Source organism: Suncus etruscus, chromosome 12 (genome assembly GCF_024139225.1).
Source record: "Suncus etruscus isolate mSunEtr1 chromosome 12, mSunEtr1.pri.cur, whole genome shotgun sequence".
Taxonomy (NCBI): domain Eukaryota; kingdom Metazoa; phylum Chordata; class Mammalia; order Eulipotyphla; family Soricidae; genus Suncus; species Suncus etruscus.
Genome location: NC_064859.1, coordinates 60,833,278 through 60,848,715, shown reverse-complemented (window position 1 = coordinate 60,848,715; position 15,438 = coordinate 60,833,278). Strand labels below are relative to the sequence as shown.

The following is a 15,438-nucleotide window of genomic DNA, read 5'->3' as shown; positions in this document are numbered from 1 at the left end:
TCACTGGCAAAAAGAGACTTAAGCGGGAGACTTGTTGCTATATTACTGAGTTAAGAATGACAGAGGATTGTTTCCAGAGTCTTGCTATGGTAAATAGTGCTGCAATGAATATAGGTGTAAGGAAGGGGTTTTTGTATTGTATTTTTGTGTTCCTAGGGTATATTTCTAGGAGTGGTATAGCTGGATCGTATGGGAGCTCGATTTCCAGTTTTTGGAGGAAACAACCAAGATGCCCTTCAACAGACGAATGGTTAAAGAAACTGTGGTACATATACACAATGGAATATTATGCAGCTGTCAGGAGAGATGAAGTCATGACATTTTCCTATACATGGATGTACACGGAATCTATTATGCTGAGTGAAATAAGTCAGAGAGAGAGAGAGAGAGAGAGAGAAACGCAGAATGGTCTCACTCATCTATGGGTTTTAAGAAAAATGAAAGACATTCTTGCAATAATAATTTTCAGACACAAAAGAGAAAAGAGCTGGAAGTTCCAGCTCACCTCAGGAAGCTCACCACAAAGAGTGATGAGTTTAGTTAGAGAAATAACTACATTTTGAACTGTCCTAATAATTAGAATGTATGAGGGAAATTGAGAGCCTGTTTAGAGTACAGGCAGGGGTTGGGTGGGGAGGAGGGAGACTTGGGACATTGGTGATGGGAATGTTGCACTGGTGATGGGTGGTGTTCTTTACATGACTGAAACCCAAACACAATCATGTATGTAATCAAGGTGTTTAAATAAAAAAAAGATAATGATAAAAAAAAAAGAATGACAGAGGAGAAAAACAGCACAAGGGTAAAGTCGTCACCAAATGCTTAAACTCTAGGCTCTAGAGTCTAACTTAAAGGAAGATATAGCAGGAGAGATAGTACAGCTGGTAGGGTGTTTGCTTTTCATACAGCTCATTCAGGTTTGAACCCCCATATGGTCCTTAGAAGTGATCCCCGAAAAGAGTCAAGAGTAAGTCCTGAGCACTGCAAAGTGTGGACAAAAGAATGGGAGAAGATATAAAGAAAGGGAAAAAGAAAGCACTTAGGTTTCAGTCTATTTAGCTCATAGGATTATTTTATTCTTTGGGTGTGGGGAGCACTACACCTGGCAATGTCTCTGGGGACCCTGCAAGCAAGGACAGCAATCCTCCAGCTACACTGTCTCTTTCTAACCCCTATCCTATTTTATTCTTGTATCACCACAAGGTAATACTTCAATATAAATGGACAAAACATTTTTTGGTCTTATGGGCCACACCCACTGACACTCAGGGGTTACTCCTGGCTCTTTTCTCAGAAACTGCTCCTGGTTTGGGGGACCATATGGGACACCAGGGGATTGAGCCGTGGTCTGTCCTAGGTCAGCCGCATGCAAGGCAAATGCCCTACTGCTGTGCCCCTGGACAAAATGTTTTTAAATATATATTAGATAAAAATTCAATGTACAGAAACAGAGATAAACAGGTAAGACTATATTAGGCTGAGAAGCTTCTGCAACTCAAACAAAATAGTGCCTAGGATACAAAAGCCACCCACAGTGCTCGCTTCAGCAGCACATATACTAAAATTGAAACTATACAGAGAAGATTAGCATGGCCCCTGTGCAAGGTGACATGCAAATTTGTGAAGCATTCCATATTTAAAAACAACAAAACAACAAAAACAAAGCCACCCACAAAATGAGAGAAACTATTCATCCAATACCCATCAGACAAGGGGTTAATTAATATCTAAGATATACAAGTTACTGGTAGAACTTAACAAGAAAAACATATAATCCCATCAAAAATGGGAAGAAGAAATGAACAATTTCTCAAAGAAGAACTACAAATCACCAAAAATACACATAAAAATGTTTCATATTACTAATTATCAGGGAGATGCAAATAAAAACAACAATGAGGTACCATCTCAAGCCACAGGGACCAAAACGCACCACAAAGAACAAGAACAATCAGTGCTTGCAGAGATGTGAGGAGAAAGGAACTCTCATTCACTGCTAGTGGGAATGCTGTCTAGTCCAGCCCTTATGGAAAACAATATGGAGATTCCTCAAAAAAACTGGAAATTGAGCTCCCATATGACCTAGCAGCTAGCTATACCACTACTAGGGATATACCTTAGAAACACAAAAATGCAGTACAAAAATCCCTTCCTCACACCTACATTCATCACAACACTATTCACAATAGCCAGACTCTGTAATCAAATTAGATGTCCTTCAATAGATGAATGGTTAAAGAAACAGTGGTATATATACACAAAGGAATATTAATCAGCCATCAGGAGAGATGAAGTCATGACATTTTTCTATACATGGATGGACATGGAAACTATTACACTGAGTAAAATAAGTCAGAGAAAGAGAAAGAGGCATAGAATAATCTCACTCATCTATAGATTTTAAGAAAAAAAGACATTATTGTAATAATGCCCAGAGATGAGGGCCGGAAGGACTGGCTCATGACATGAAGCTCACCTCAATGAGGGGTGAGTGCAGTTAGAGAAATAATACACTAATGACTACCAGGACAACGTTAGTGAGAGAAGTAGAATGCCTGTCTTGAATACAGGCAGAGGGTGTCAGAGGAGGAAGATGGGGGCATTGGTAGTGGGAATGTTGCACTGGTGAAGGGGGTGTTCTTTTTGTGACTGAAACCCAAATACAGTCATGTTTGGTGTTTAAATAAAGATATTATTAAAAATTCAATGTACATAAAATATAATGATTTAAACAATAGTTAAAAATTAAAATGTGTATTTTAGTTGATTTTTGGGGATGTTGGTTTTGGGAAACTGAATCAGTTTTAAGCTCACAGATCAGGTAAATGAGATGGTTAGCAACCCAAAAACTAAGTTTTTGGGGTTAAGTTGATTTGGGATTTAGAAGACATTGTCACTGAGCCAACATTTAAAGCATTATATGGAAGCTCAATTTCCAGTTTTTTGAGGAATCTCTATATTGTTTTCTATAAAGGCTGGACTAGATGGCATTCTCACCAGCAGTGAATGAGAGTTCCTTTCTCGCCACACCCCTGCCAGCACTGTTTGTTCTTATTCTTTGTGATATGTGCCAGTCTTTGAGGCATGAGATGGTACCTCATTGTTGTTTTGATTTGCATCTCCCTGATGATTACTGATGTGGAGCATTTTTTTCATGTGTCTTTTGGCACTCATAGGGATATGCCGTAGGAACTTAAAACAATACAAAAATGCCTTCTGCACACCTATATTCATTGCAGTGTTATTAACAACAGCCAGAATTTGGAAACAATCCAGATGCCCAACAACAGATGAATGGCTAGAGAAACTGTGGCAAATATACACAATGGAATACTATGCAGCCATCAGGAAAAATGAAGTCATGAAATTTTCCTATACACGAATGGACATGGAAACTCTTATGCTGAGTAAAAAAAGTCAGAAGGAGAAAAATAGACACAGAATAGTCTCACTCATCTATGGGTTTTAAGAAAAACAAAAGACATTATTGCTATAACACTTAAAGACAATAGAGATGAGAGCTGGGAGGACGGACCATGATACGAAGCTTACCTCAAAGAGTTTTGAGTAATAACTACACTAACAACTATCATGACAATGATAGTGGGTGAGAGAAGTAGTATGCCTGTCTCAAATATAGGCAAGGGGTGGAGGAGGAGGAAGATGGGGGGCATTGGTGGTGGGAAGGTTGCACTGGTGAAGGGGGGGGTGTTCATTATTTATAAATGAAACCCAACTACAAACATATTTGTAATCATATTTTCAGCTCTTAGAGTTTCAAACAATTTTCCACTAAAATAATATTTGAACATATGGAAATTATTTTCTAATTATTTTTCCTCATGTGTTTTCTGTAACATTACAATGACACCTCCACAGATACACTGGTTTTAAGAAAATAGTGAGACTCTCTAGGTAAGTTAAGATGGCACCAGAAAGATACAGGCTCTGTTTTAGTAACTCCAGAGGTATAGCTTGGGTCTTTGTGTACTTAACAGCATCAGTGAGCAACAGTCTAAGATCAAAGGGTATTTGGCAGTTTCCTCAAAGAAAACAGAATTTCCGATAATTTTCTTCATAATTGCCTTTATAATTCTTTAGAAAATTTGGAGAAATTTAGAATGGTTTAGAATTCTCCTTCTGAAGAAAATTATTTTTTACTGGAATAATAATTCAAAATACTTTCTTGTGTAGACTTCCATACCAAGTCTGAGTCTAACTACTATAAACTACCCTTCACAACCACAAAAATATTATACTTTTCAATCTCCAATTTTAGTCACTGGGCCCTGCACCCAAGGATCTTCCTATGTCTTTTACTTTCACTGCCTTTAGCATCTTTCTTCAGTATCATTTCCTACTATCTCCATTTCATTTAAGCTGTTTCTTCCTCTCATTTTGGTTCTATGGCTCATTTTCTCTGTGGAGTGAACACAAAACGCAGCTATTTTCCACTTCTATCCCTTGCAATCCATACTTAAGGAGTTCTATGTCTCTTTTTTGGTAGCTAAACTGAATATCAGTTACTTAGACACAGTTATATCCATAAACTTTATTCTTAACCTCCAGAAACCTGCAATTTCACTGTAGTGTCATGTGTTCTCTAAACTCATCTGCTTTTGTGAATTAACACCCTTCCCATTTTTATTTACCCATCAAAGTTACCTCCTTGAGCTCTCCTATCTTTTTTCATTCTCCCATATTCGAGACTCAAATTTTATCCGTTTTTTTTTTTTTTTTTCATGGAATCTCATCTTTATTGCCAGGATCCTAGCCTAAGCTGCCAGAATCTTATTCTAGTAGTTTTGACCTGGTTTTGCATAGAGAATTTTATTGCTTTGTGGACTTTTGATGTGCCCTTTCTCAACATTAGGCTTCCTTTTCTAGCCCTTTAGGAAGGATGTTTTTCCAACCCTCTTGGTAACATACCTTAATTTTATTAGTATCAAGGATTAGAAGTTTCTGTAGATGTTTTTTTTCACCATGTTAAAGCATGTGTAGATGTCTGGGCTAAATACTCCAGAACAGCTTTTTCAAACCATTTATTTCCATGGGATCCCCTTCATTTCCTATTAGATACTTTAGTTTTTGGTCACACTCTGCCATGCATGACCACTGACTTGATTTATGAACAGTTTATATCTTCTATTCTGTTTTGAAGCCACAGAAAAATCTTGTTCTGAGTTACCTACTGGTTCTTTAACTTAGTAGTGCTCACTAAGCTTAGTGTAATAGTGAAATTAATGGTTGAATTATTTCTCAGGAGAAAGGAAATTATTGGAGCTGGGCTCCTGTGGATCAATGTAATCTTCAGCCTCTTTCTCCCTTTAGCTTTTGAAGTTGCCAGACCAATATTCTAGTCATTTCTCATCGAACCTTTTCTACAATCATATGCTTAATTTTCTCAATTCCCTTCAGCCTCTGATCTCTCTCAACAACCTTATTAGGATATGACCTTCAGTCATATTTTAGTGACCTCTCTGGGTAGATTGTGCATGTCATAGCATCATAAAAAAGTGACTAGTTAGTCACAAAGTCTTGTGCTTTTCAGGCTTTGGGAAAGTTACTTCCTTCTTGGAGTCTTATTTTCTTTACATTAACTCATGAATTGGAAAGTTACCTCTCATGACTTGTTTACAAATCAGTAATAATAAATTTGGAAACTTGGCATACCATCTAGCCCTATGTGAATGTTAGCAAACTTTCAGTTCTCTCTCTCTCTTTTCCCTTTATTTTACACTGGTCCCAACAGATTCAGCTTTTCCCTTGTCTTTCATTCTTTCCTCTTCCTTCAAAGACACAGTGCATTCATCTCCTTATCACAAACTTGTACTTGACCCTTGCTGCCTATTCTACTTCCCATGAGCCACTGTTCTCTTTTCTTCTTTTTGTAACATAGGGCAATATATAGCCCCTTTGCTTCTATAACTGTAAACCCTGCATTTTTTTCTCTCCTCTTTACAAAGTACCAGATTCTCAATCTTCTCAGTTCTTACCTTTCTTAATCTCATTACAAAGTCTCATATTGCTTCTATAAACTCTCTTCATGCTGACTGAATCACATCAAGAAAATGTATTTACTTTTAGGTTTCTCTGTCTCTCTGTCTCTGTCTCTCTGTCTCTCTTACTCTAATGGGAACTTTGGGGCAATTCCCAGTGGTAATGCTTGGGGGCTATTTTCTGTTTTGTGCTGGGTGATTCCTTGGTGCCTGAGATCTAACTGGTGTCAGTCACATGCCAGGCAATCACTTTAACCCCTGTCCAATTTAGACTTTAGGTTTCACTTATTATACGAATATTATGTACTCCAGAACAGTGCAGAGAGGGTGAAGAGTTTGAGAAAACAAGGAAGGGTGGAAGGGTGCATCTAATAGAACATTTGAGAGAATGCATGTATTTTATCATACAAGGTAAAGAAAATATATCATTTTTTCTTTTAAAACATTTGAAAGGTTATGAAGAGAGTTTTATATATTGACTTGGATTCCTACAGAAAATAGAATTATAAATTACAGACAGATAGATATAAAATCACTGGCAAGCAATATCTTTCAATTAGATCATGGTATTAAAATTCAGTCTCTCATTTAGCTGACATGGATTCAAATTCCAATCCCACCACTTCTTATATTTTTGGAGGGGATGGCAAGGACTTACTGTGGTACTCAGGGCTTACTCTTGTCTCTGCACTCAGGGATTAATCTATGCTGGGGGTGCTGAGGATCAAATCTGGATTGATAAAGTGCTATACCATCTTTTTTGTCCCGGTCACTTGTTATCTCTAGGACCCTGAGCAAGCTATCTCATCTGTGCCCTCATGACACCCTCTGTAAAATGAGGATAGATAATGCTAGTCATTGTAATAAAGTTTCTTTATATTCTCTATTAGACATTGTAAAGTGATATAGACCAAGTCATGCTCAATGATGACTTTATGATCTAATGGGAGATGTAGATATACACATGGGTAACTCAAATAGAAGGAAGATCCCTGAGATAAAGAAATCAAATATAATGGGGAAATAAAGGGGCACACTGACTGGCACTTCAGTAGAAATTTCGTGGAGGAACCAGAAGTTCTGTAAGTTAAAAGCTGGAGAAACAGGAGGCTTATCTGCAATTTGTCAAGTAATCCTAAAAAAAAAAATCACATTTCACTTGGAAGCTGTTGCTATGAAATCACCCTCAACTGCTTTTCTTCTTTTTGTATCATATACCTCATCCTGTCAATAATTTTCTTGTCTCAGGATAAGTATTTCTTTAGTCTACTAAGTAATGACTAATATACCCCAAAAGAATTTGAGGTTGAGTCAAGCATTTGATACAAGGGCAGATAGTGGAATTTGGTGTATGGCTTTAGGAGACAATGAATGAAACATGTCACTGACCAGAGAGATGGTCAGAAAGAGGATCAGGTCCAGAGCAGGAGTGGTACTTGAGTGGGAATGATGGGGTATGTATGTACTGGAAATTTCTCCATTTCTTTGACTAAAACAATTATGTAAAGAGTGGGTTTTCCATGAATGAGAAGTTGAACCCTGTATGCTCTCATATATGCTATGGTGTATTATTACACATAATCTGGATCAATGAGATGTGTAGACATTTGAACAACCTACAGTTCTCACTAGCTGCTTTCTGGTTAAGTGCTCAGCAATCTACACACAGAGCTGAATGTCTAAGAAAATAATTTCTTTATGTTATGATGTTGTAAAATATTGTTTGGATTAAAAGGGCAGGAACAAATTGATGGATCTGAAATTTTTTTCTTTTGGCTTGGAGATGACAGGGCAATCCATCAGACAACTTCCTTGGCTCCCTGTGACATTTCAAGCTCAAATGTTATAGCTTTCTTATTTTTTCTTTTCTCTTTTTTTTCACCCTCTGGCTCTCTATTGAACTGTGCCTCTAGGAAATGCATCCTGTAGATGTGGCTTCTTTGACACTTGTCATAGGCAGGCACTCAATTGAGGCTTGTTGAGTGATAGCTAGGCATATTCAGGCTAGCTTAGCAGGTGGTGTTAAAGTTGAGGTGACTCTTTAATCTATCTCTGGTGCTATTCCATTTTATACCTAGAGTAACCATAAAGGAAGAAGTTATTGCAGAACAAAACAGATGATGGCTAAGTTTGCAGATGTTCACATAATGTGATTTCAGCAGCTGGATTTGTGCAGAGAAAATTTTGGCAGTGAGAAATCTTGGCTTTTCTTCCTGCCACTATACATGATGTGAAAATGTTACTTAAACTATTCAAGCTACAGCCTCCCTTTCTTTGAACCAATAAGTATAGTAAATTGAGATCATGACTGTCAATGTATAGTGAAAATACAGAACATATTTTAGTTTTTTATAACATTTGTATTGGTTATCTACTGCTATGTAATAAGTAACTCATAAACTTAGTTTATTCAATGAACATTTATTATCTTATACTCTTTTTAGGTCAAAAATATGAACATGGCATAAGTGGTAGGTTTTGAATCAGTCTTTCTGGGTATTGGTTGGGCCTTACATCATCTGAAGTCTTGACAGAGGTGAAATAATCTGTTTCTAAGAATGTGAACTCATGTGGTTGCTGGAAGGAGACCTCAATTTCTTGCTGTCTAGTGGCAGGAAGTTGCAACTCTTTCTCACTTGTGCCACTTCAGAGGAGTGGTTGGCTGGCTCATCACATAGAAGCTTTCTTCTGGCACTGAGTGATCCAAGGCAGAAGTCAGAATATGCTTTATGATCTAGGCTCAGAAGTCACAAATCATGATTTCTGCACTCTCCTACTATGTATACACATCAATCACCAGCTGTCTGGAAGGGTGTAATTTCCAGATCATCTTAGAGGCTGACTCCAAATCCCATCTAAGATGGGACAGGTCCTTTGGGAAATGAAAGCTATAGCTGTTTGTCTCTAAGGTCTTCACTCTGTAACCACATTGCTTCCAATTTCTCTTCCTCAAGCTTACTATGCAGGTGCTCTCCTTGCCCATCTGCTGAAAATTCCTGTGATCATTGTCAACCCCTTGTTCCATATTAAAAATCCCATTTCAGACTTCAGTGGGGCTCTGTGGAAATGGTTCTGCCCTCCTCGTGCGAGTGGTCTTTGGAGCTGCTCTCTTATCATGCCGGGCTCCACTGGTTTGCCAAGCAGACACAGGTGCAGCGAGCTCCAGTTTACACAGTCCCATTACCTCCTCATTTCATGTTTGATAGAGTCCCTGCTCTGAGAGCCAGTAAGGAGGCAACTGACTGGGGCAGTCAGCAAGAGAAGAATCAAGGTCTCCAGCTTTGACAATCTGCTTTGAATTTTATATTTTCCTAAATATGTTTGACTCCATTGACATCGAGGGAGACATAATTGGCATTGTTTCTTCCATGGTGTGAACTGAATAATGAAAACTCAAAAGAAGTTCTAAGCAAGGCAGGAAATTCCTGGAATAAGATCATGAAGGAAAAGACATTGGCTGGTTAAAATGTTGCGTTTGGCTTTCAACATCTTGAGCTTGAGGTGTCTGTGGCATATTAAGTGAGGTTAATGTACAACCTTGAATGGAGTTTCCAGATGATTAACTGGGCATGGAACAAGATCTAATATCCTGATTATTATGCTTTATCTGCACATTTTGCCCCTCCTTCCAGCTGTTGTGTTGTTTTCTTTCTTCTTAATTCCAGATGTCTTGCGTCATTTTCTCATGGCCTTCCTCCTTAGCCCCATGGACCTGACTTTCCTGTTTGCATACAACTCGAGGATCTTCTATGCTGTCAAGGGCTTGCCTTCTTGAGGGAAAGTCCTGACTGAAGATTTTATAATTTTCTGTGAAGAAAAGTGGAAAGAAGCCACAGAAGTATCAGTTATACATCCAGCAGCAAGAGTCTTTCTAACACAGCCCATTTGTCTAAATGGAGCTCCCTACTATAATTCCGCAAGTCCTGCAGCATATGTTCACTAGATAACCATGACCTAAAATGTTTGCAAGTAAAGATACCTGGTAACCAGTGCCCACAGACCTGATATCAGTTTCAGCCATTTGCTGGAATCCACTAAGCTACATTCATTTTTTTCTGACTCCTTGTAGTATGGACACCAGTCCACTCTACTCTTTGCTCAGCTTCAGATCCCTCTGGAAGATCTGCCCTGAGGCTGGGCACCCCATAAGTTTGGTCCCACCAGCCCTTTGAGCAGCTGTTTCCCCAACCTTATCTTCCTTCTGCCTCCATAGAAACCTGAGAAAGACGGAAAGGGGGAAGTGGGTTGGTTTCCCAACACAAATAACCCCACAGAGCTTTCTCAGCAGTGACCCTTAGCCTGTTGTGTCAGCCTCAGGCTGAAGGAGGAAGGAAATAGACCTTCTATTGAGTATTTTTCTTGCCCTGTCAAGAAGATCAGAGGAATGGAGAGGAGGAAAGAAAAAGAGTCAAAAGCACCTCACAGCCTCCTCTTGCAGGATTTGTGTTGCTACCCCGCCACCCCACCTCATGGCCCCTCTGCAGCTCAAAGTAAACAAACTCCCCAGCCAAGGAAGGCCTCAGGCCCAACTCCAAGCAGGCCATAAATAAGAGCCCTTCAGCCTTTCACTCTCAGCAAGCAGAGAGGGCACTTCTGAGTGGAACATTTGATAGCGGGGGAGCGCTGGGGGGAGAGCGCTTGTGTTAATTGAATCCCAATTTCCTTCTTCCAGGCCTAGCTCTTATCTTTTTAATTATACAAGGCCTTTAATCTTCCTGAGGACTTGTCTCTGTCATTAATGCATGATCCCTGTTAGAGATAGGGCTCTGCTCAGGGGTAATGGGAGCTGAGAGCAGAGGCCTTTTGGAACTTTGCTTTTTAAAACACTTGGGGAAAGTCAGGATAAATTCAGGTTGAGGCAAGGAGATGTTTTGGGCTCCTCTCAGCAGTCAAATGATGATCCCGTCTGTATCTGAGGTTGACTCAGACTAGGGTAAATGCCTCTTAGGGCCAATATCTGTTGCTCTGGTGGAACAGGCAGCTGAGGGAGGAATGAGCCCTTTTTAAGGTCATCTCTGGTGAAAGGTTGAGGGGAAATCAGTCCAATCATTCTCACCAGATGCTGGACATCCAGAGAAGAGGCCAAGGCATGTTGGGATATTTCCTCTTTCCAAAACGTTAGAGTGCATAAAGTTGCTGTCTTCAAGGGAAACTGTTTCAGGCCTCTCCAGGTTACCTTCTCACCCATCTCTTTTCTCTCAGCTGTCCATTCAAGTGGTTAATGGACTGTAACTTGATACTTAGGGGGTGCAGTGGACATGTTCTATCCAAGGTGTGGAGTTAATGTTAATTATTCCATAAGTGTTAGTTGATCACTTTTGAAACAAGGCTTCTGAGCACTAATCAAACCTAAAACATGGTTTCACAAATACTCAAGGAACAGCTATAGTTGGAATTCATTTTTTTCTGCACTTTGTGGTGGTTTTCAGGAGCCTTTCTATTAAGCAGTCTGATCAGTCATACGATATACTCGGCCTTGCATGTGTATAAAGATGGAAAAGCTGAATTCCTACATAAAGATCAGTGCTTAGGAGGAAAACAGGAAAAACTTTATAAAAACTTTAATTATAGCAATGAGGTACTTACAAATATAAGGTAGTATATGGATACATAGAGTTTATGTACATTGTACACGTGTGTATAAATAATATCTAACACAAATACATGTAGTTGGAGTTTTGTCTTGTTATTGTAACATATTAACATATATTTTATGTATCTAAATACATATATATCAGATAAAATATCTGTTTCTATACAAATATAGGTATGAGAAGTTGACTGTGATTGTAAGGCACACACGTATGTGCAGGTACTAGGTCTGGAGTCCATACAGAAATCAGTGGCAGCCAATTATGTATCTGGAGTGAGCATTTGTGCAGGTTGTTCTCTTTTGTGCCTCATATCTCACCAGTGACTCATCACTGACCCTGTGCATTCACCTTAGTGTTTTTGGAGGTGATCTAGTTTCTGGTGCTGCAGGTCAGCTAAGTACATTTCAAGAGGCAGAATGTAAACCCAGGCGACCACTGAGGAGTTTGGCCCTCTGCTCCTAAATGCCACAGCTAGAATGTCCCTCCTCGCCTGAACTCAGTCTGCTGTTCAGTGTGCAGAGCTGCCTGAAGGCTCCTGTGAGACACGGTGAACCTGGACATGGTCCAGAGAAGATCAATTAAAACACTCAAGGGGAGGGGAAGACTTCTGTTTGAGGAGAGACTTTTAAAAAACAACCACAGTCAAGTCTAGAGAGAGGAAGGACAAACAGGGTGTGATGGAAGTCTGGGATGGTAGAGGAAAGCGTGAAGGAGGGGGTGGTGTGGCTGCCAAGGAGGAACTTACTGGAGCTTAGAAGCAGCAGTTTTAGGACAATGACAAGAGAGTTCTATTTAACACGTTCCATAAGTTTGCTGCCTGCTGTGTGCTCCCAAGTGGTGGCATAGGCTAAAAATATAAATAGGTCCCTGGCCTATGAATGTATTGCCTTACACCCAACTTTTCATGATCTAACTCAACTACCCCAGTTTCTAGCAGTACTAACTAGAAGTTTGCAAACATTTTTTCTTGTAATAGAGACAAGTGTGAATATTTTTGGCTCGTGAACAATACGGCAATTACTCATCACAAGCATATAGTGCATAGCAACCAAGGACAATCTGTACGAGTGAGCATGATTGTGTTCTAATCAGAGTTTGTTTATAAAAACAGGCAGAGAGATAATTTAGACATTAAATTATCACTTACCAAATCATGTCTAGAATAATTTGTAGTTGAGTTGAATCACACTGCTTAAAATTGAAAAATTTGGGAAGCTGGGATTATGGCTCAAGTGATAAAGCACATGTTCTATATGCGTAAAGACCTGGGTTTGATCACCCAGAACAACTGGATGTAGTCCTGGCCTAAAGCAGTAGAAACAATCCTCATAACTATATATATATATATATATATATATATATATATATATATATATATATATATATATATATATATATCTTGCTGAAAGAATAGTTTCATTCTAAGAAGCAAGATAATGGCATCTAGAACCCATCTTAGGCTCTCAGGTTGTTCGGTTGTTCAAGTGTAATGTTTTGATTCTCTGGAGATAATATTATAGAGGTTGGCAATGAAGAATTCTCTGTAGCATGAAATGGTCTGATTTGACTTTCTGACTCATAAATTTGTTTTGATGGTCAAACATTGATTTTTCTTAGAAAATATTTCAAAATGTATGAGGATATTGGGGAAATGGCTTACTTTAAGAAAACAAAGGAATTCTTTAAAATTTCTAGAATCTCAAACCAAAGAAACAATGCTCCCTCTTACCCTCTCCCACTACTGTCACTGTTTTGAGAAGGAAGAGCAGTTGAGTTCTGGAGTAAACTATAAACTATGCAGGTGACCTTAACCTCAGAGCCACAGTCCTTTGACACACTGAGGTGTCTACAAACAGAAATCATATACCTTCCTTCCTAGGGCAATGGTGTTCTCCTAGAGGGGCTTGGCCATTGAGGACATTCACCTCTCACTGTTGAACAAGACATTTCCTGGAAACAGTCACTATTTGCAAGATTCCCCCCCCCCCCCGCTTACTTAAGTAACTCTCTGCAAGTCTAAAGTATTAGAGAGGAACAAACATATCATTGTCCTAGGTTTGATATCTGACCTCTCAAAGGTACCCCATGTTACGTTATGCTTCTTGATCTCTAGGTCTTCTTGGCAAGTTTAGTTTTGCCTTCTGTGAAAAGAGAAGAGCTATATACGTCTTTGATACCTTTGCCAAGTAGATTTCAGATGAGTAAACTGGTAAATATGAAGGGAGAATGGGATCATTATAGTTGAAGAGTTTCTAGGCCTAAAAGAGACCCTATTCTACATACTTAGAAGGTGTTCATCAGCTGGGGCTTCAGTCCATATAATGTGGTCATCCAAAATACCTGGAGACAGGAGAACACAAGAACCTAAGGGTGCCAAGTCCTAGCCATTTGCTAAGCATCTCTTACTCTGATAGGTCTCCATTCTAAAATGTCATCAGTCTTTCATGCTTTCACGGGACAAGCCTCTGTGACAAATTAGGAGATTTCCCACTTTTCTTTTTTTTTTGCAAGACAGGCTACAGCTACATTTACAAACAGGTAATCAAGGCAGCCTGACCCCTGCAGAAAGAGATTCATTCAAATATGACCTAGAGAGCAGAGTAGACTATATCAGATCGCATCTCCAACTCAGTTCACAGCAACTTTAGGTCATTATCGAGGCTGCCAAGCTCTAAATGTCACACAGAGAACACAGAAACTGGTTCCTAGTGGGACATGCATTGCCCCCTTTCACCCATCGACTTTCACTTTTGTTTTTGTTTGTTTGTTTGTTTGTTTGTTTTTGTTTTTCTGGGTCAGACCTGGCAGCGCTCAAGGGTTATTCCTGGCTCTGCGCTCAGAAATCGTTCCTGGCAGGCTCGGGGGACCATATGGGATGCCCGGATTTGAACCACCAACCTTCTGCATTCAAGGCAAATGCCCTATCTCCATGCTGTCACTCCAGCCCTGACTTTCACTCTTAGAAGCTGCTGGCTCTACCTCTTCCCAGCCCTGCTACACAGACCTGCTAGGCATATTGCTTCTCTTCAAACAATTTTCACAATTTTTTTTTTGGTTACAAGGATGCTACATACATATATGCATTGCCAAAAATGCAAAGACCATAGAAAAGTGAGCACTGAGAACTAATGTTGTGATAAGTATCATTTGTGTTTCTGGGATTTGAATCTTAATGACTTCAGGGTTTGTATCCTTTTTTGTGTATGTTTGTTTTTCTTACTTTTGATGCTAGGGATGAAGGCTCATGACTTCACACATGCATGAGTCCTCTACTTTCCAACCAAAGTCTAAGCCCTGATTTTTCCTTTTCTCTAACATTAAGAAACTCTCTCAATTAAATTGCTGTTGAAAACTTTTGTTTCTTTTTCATTTTTAGGCAAACTCAGAGGTCCTTAAGAACTACCCCAGGCCTGAGTGATGGTAAAGTGGTAGGGCATTTGCCTTGCATGCGCTGGTTCCCTAGAGTCTCATATGGCCCCCCAAGCCAGGAGCAATTTCTGAGCACATAGCCAGGAGTAACTCCTGAGCATCACCTGGTGTGGCCCCTCAAAAAAGAAAAGAAAAGAAAAGAAAAGAATTACTTTTGACTTAGTGCTTAGGGTTGCTCTTGACAGTGCTCAGGGGAACATCAAAAGGAATAAAATCTAGAGCTCCTTGTTTGCAAAGTGTGTGCTCAACCCAATGAAATTGTATTTGTAAAAGTGAGTTGTGTGTATGTGTGTGAGTCTTGTGTGTGTGTGTGAGTGAGAGAGAGAGAGAGAGAAAGACTGAAAGAGAGCGAGAGATGGAGGGAAGAAGGGAGGAAGTGAGGGAAGGAGGAAAAGAGTTAGATGCCTTATACTGTG

General features: G+C 39.4%; 1 non-coding gene across 1 annotated transcript; it reads left to right on the top strand.

Moving 5' to 3' along the window:
- Positions 1–1,534: 1,534 nt before the first annotated feature.
- LOC126025163 (U6 spliceosomal RNA) lies at positions 1,535–1,640 on the top strand. Its single transcript, XR_007501208.1, has one exon. It is a non-coding gene; the product is annotated as a U6 spliceosomal RNA (small nuclear RNA).
- The last annotated feature ends 13,798 nt before the right edge of the window (positions 1,641–15,438 follow it).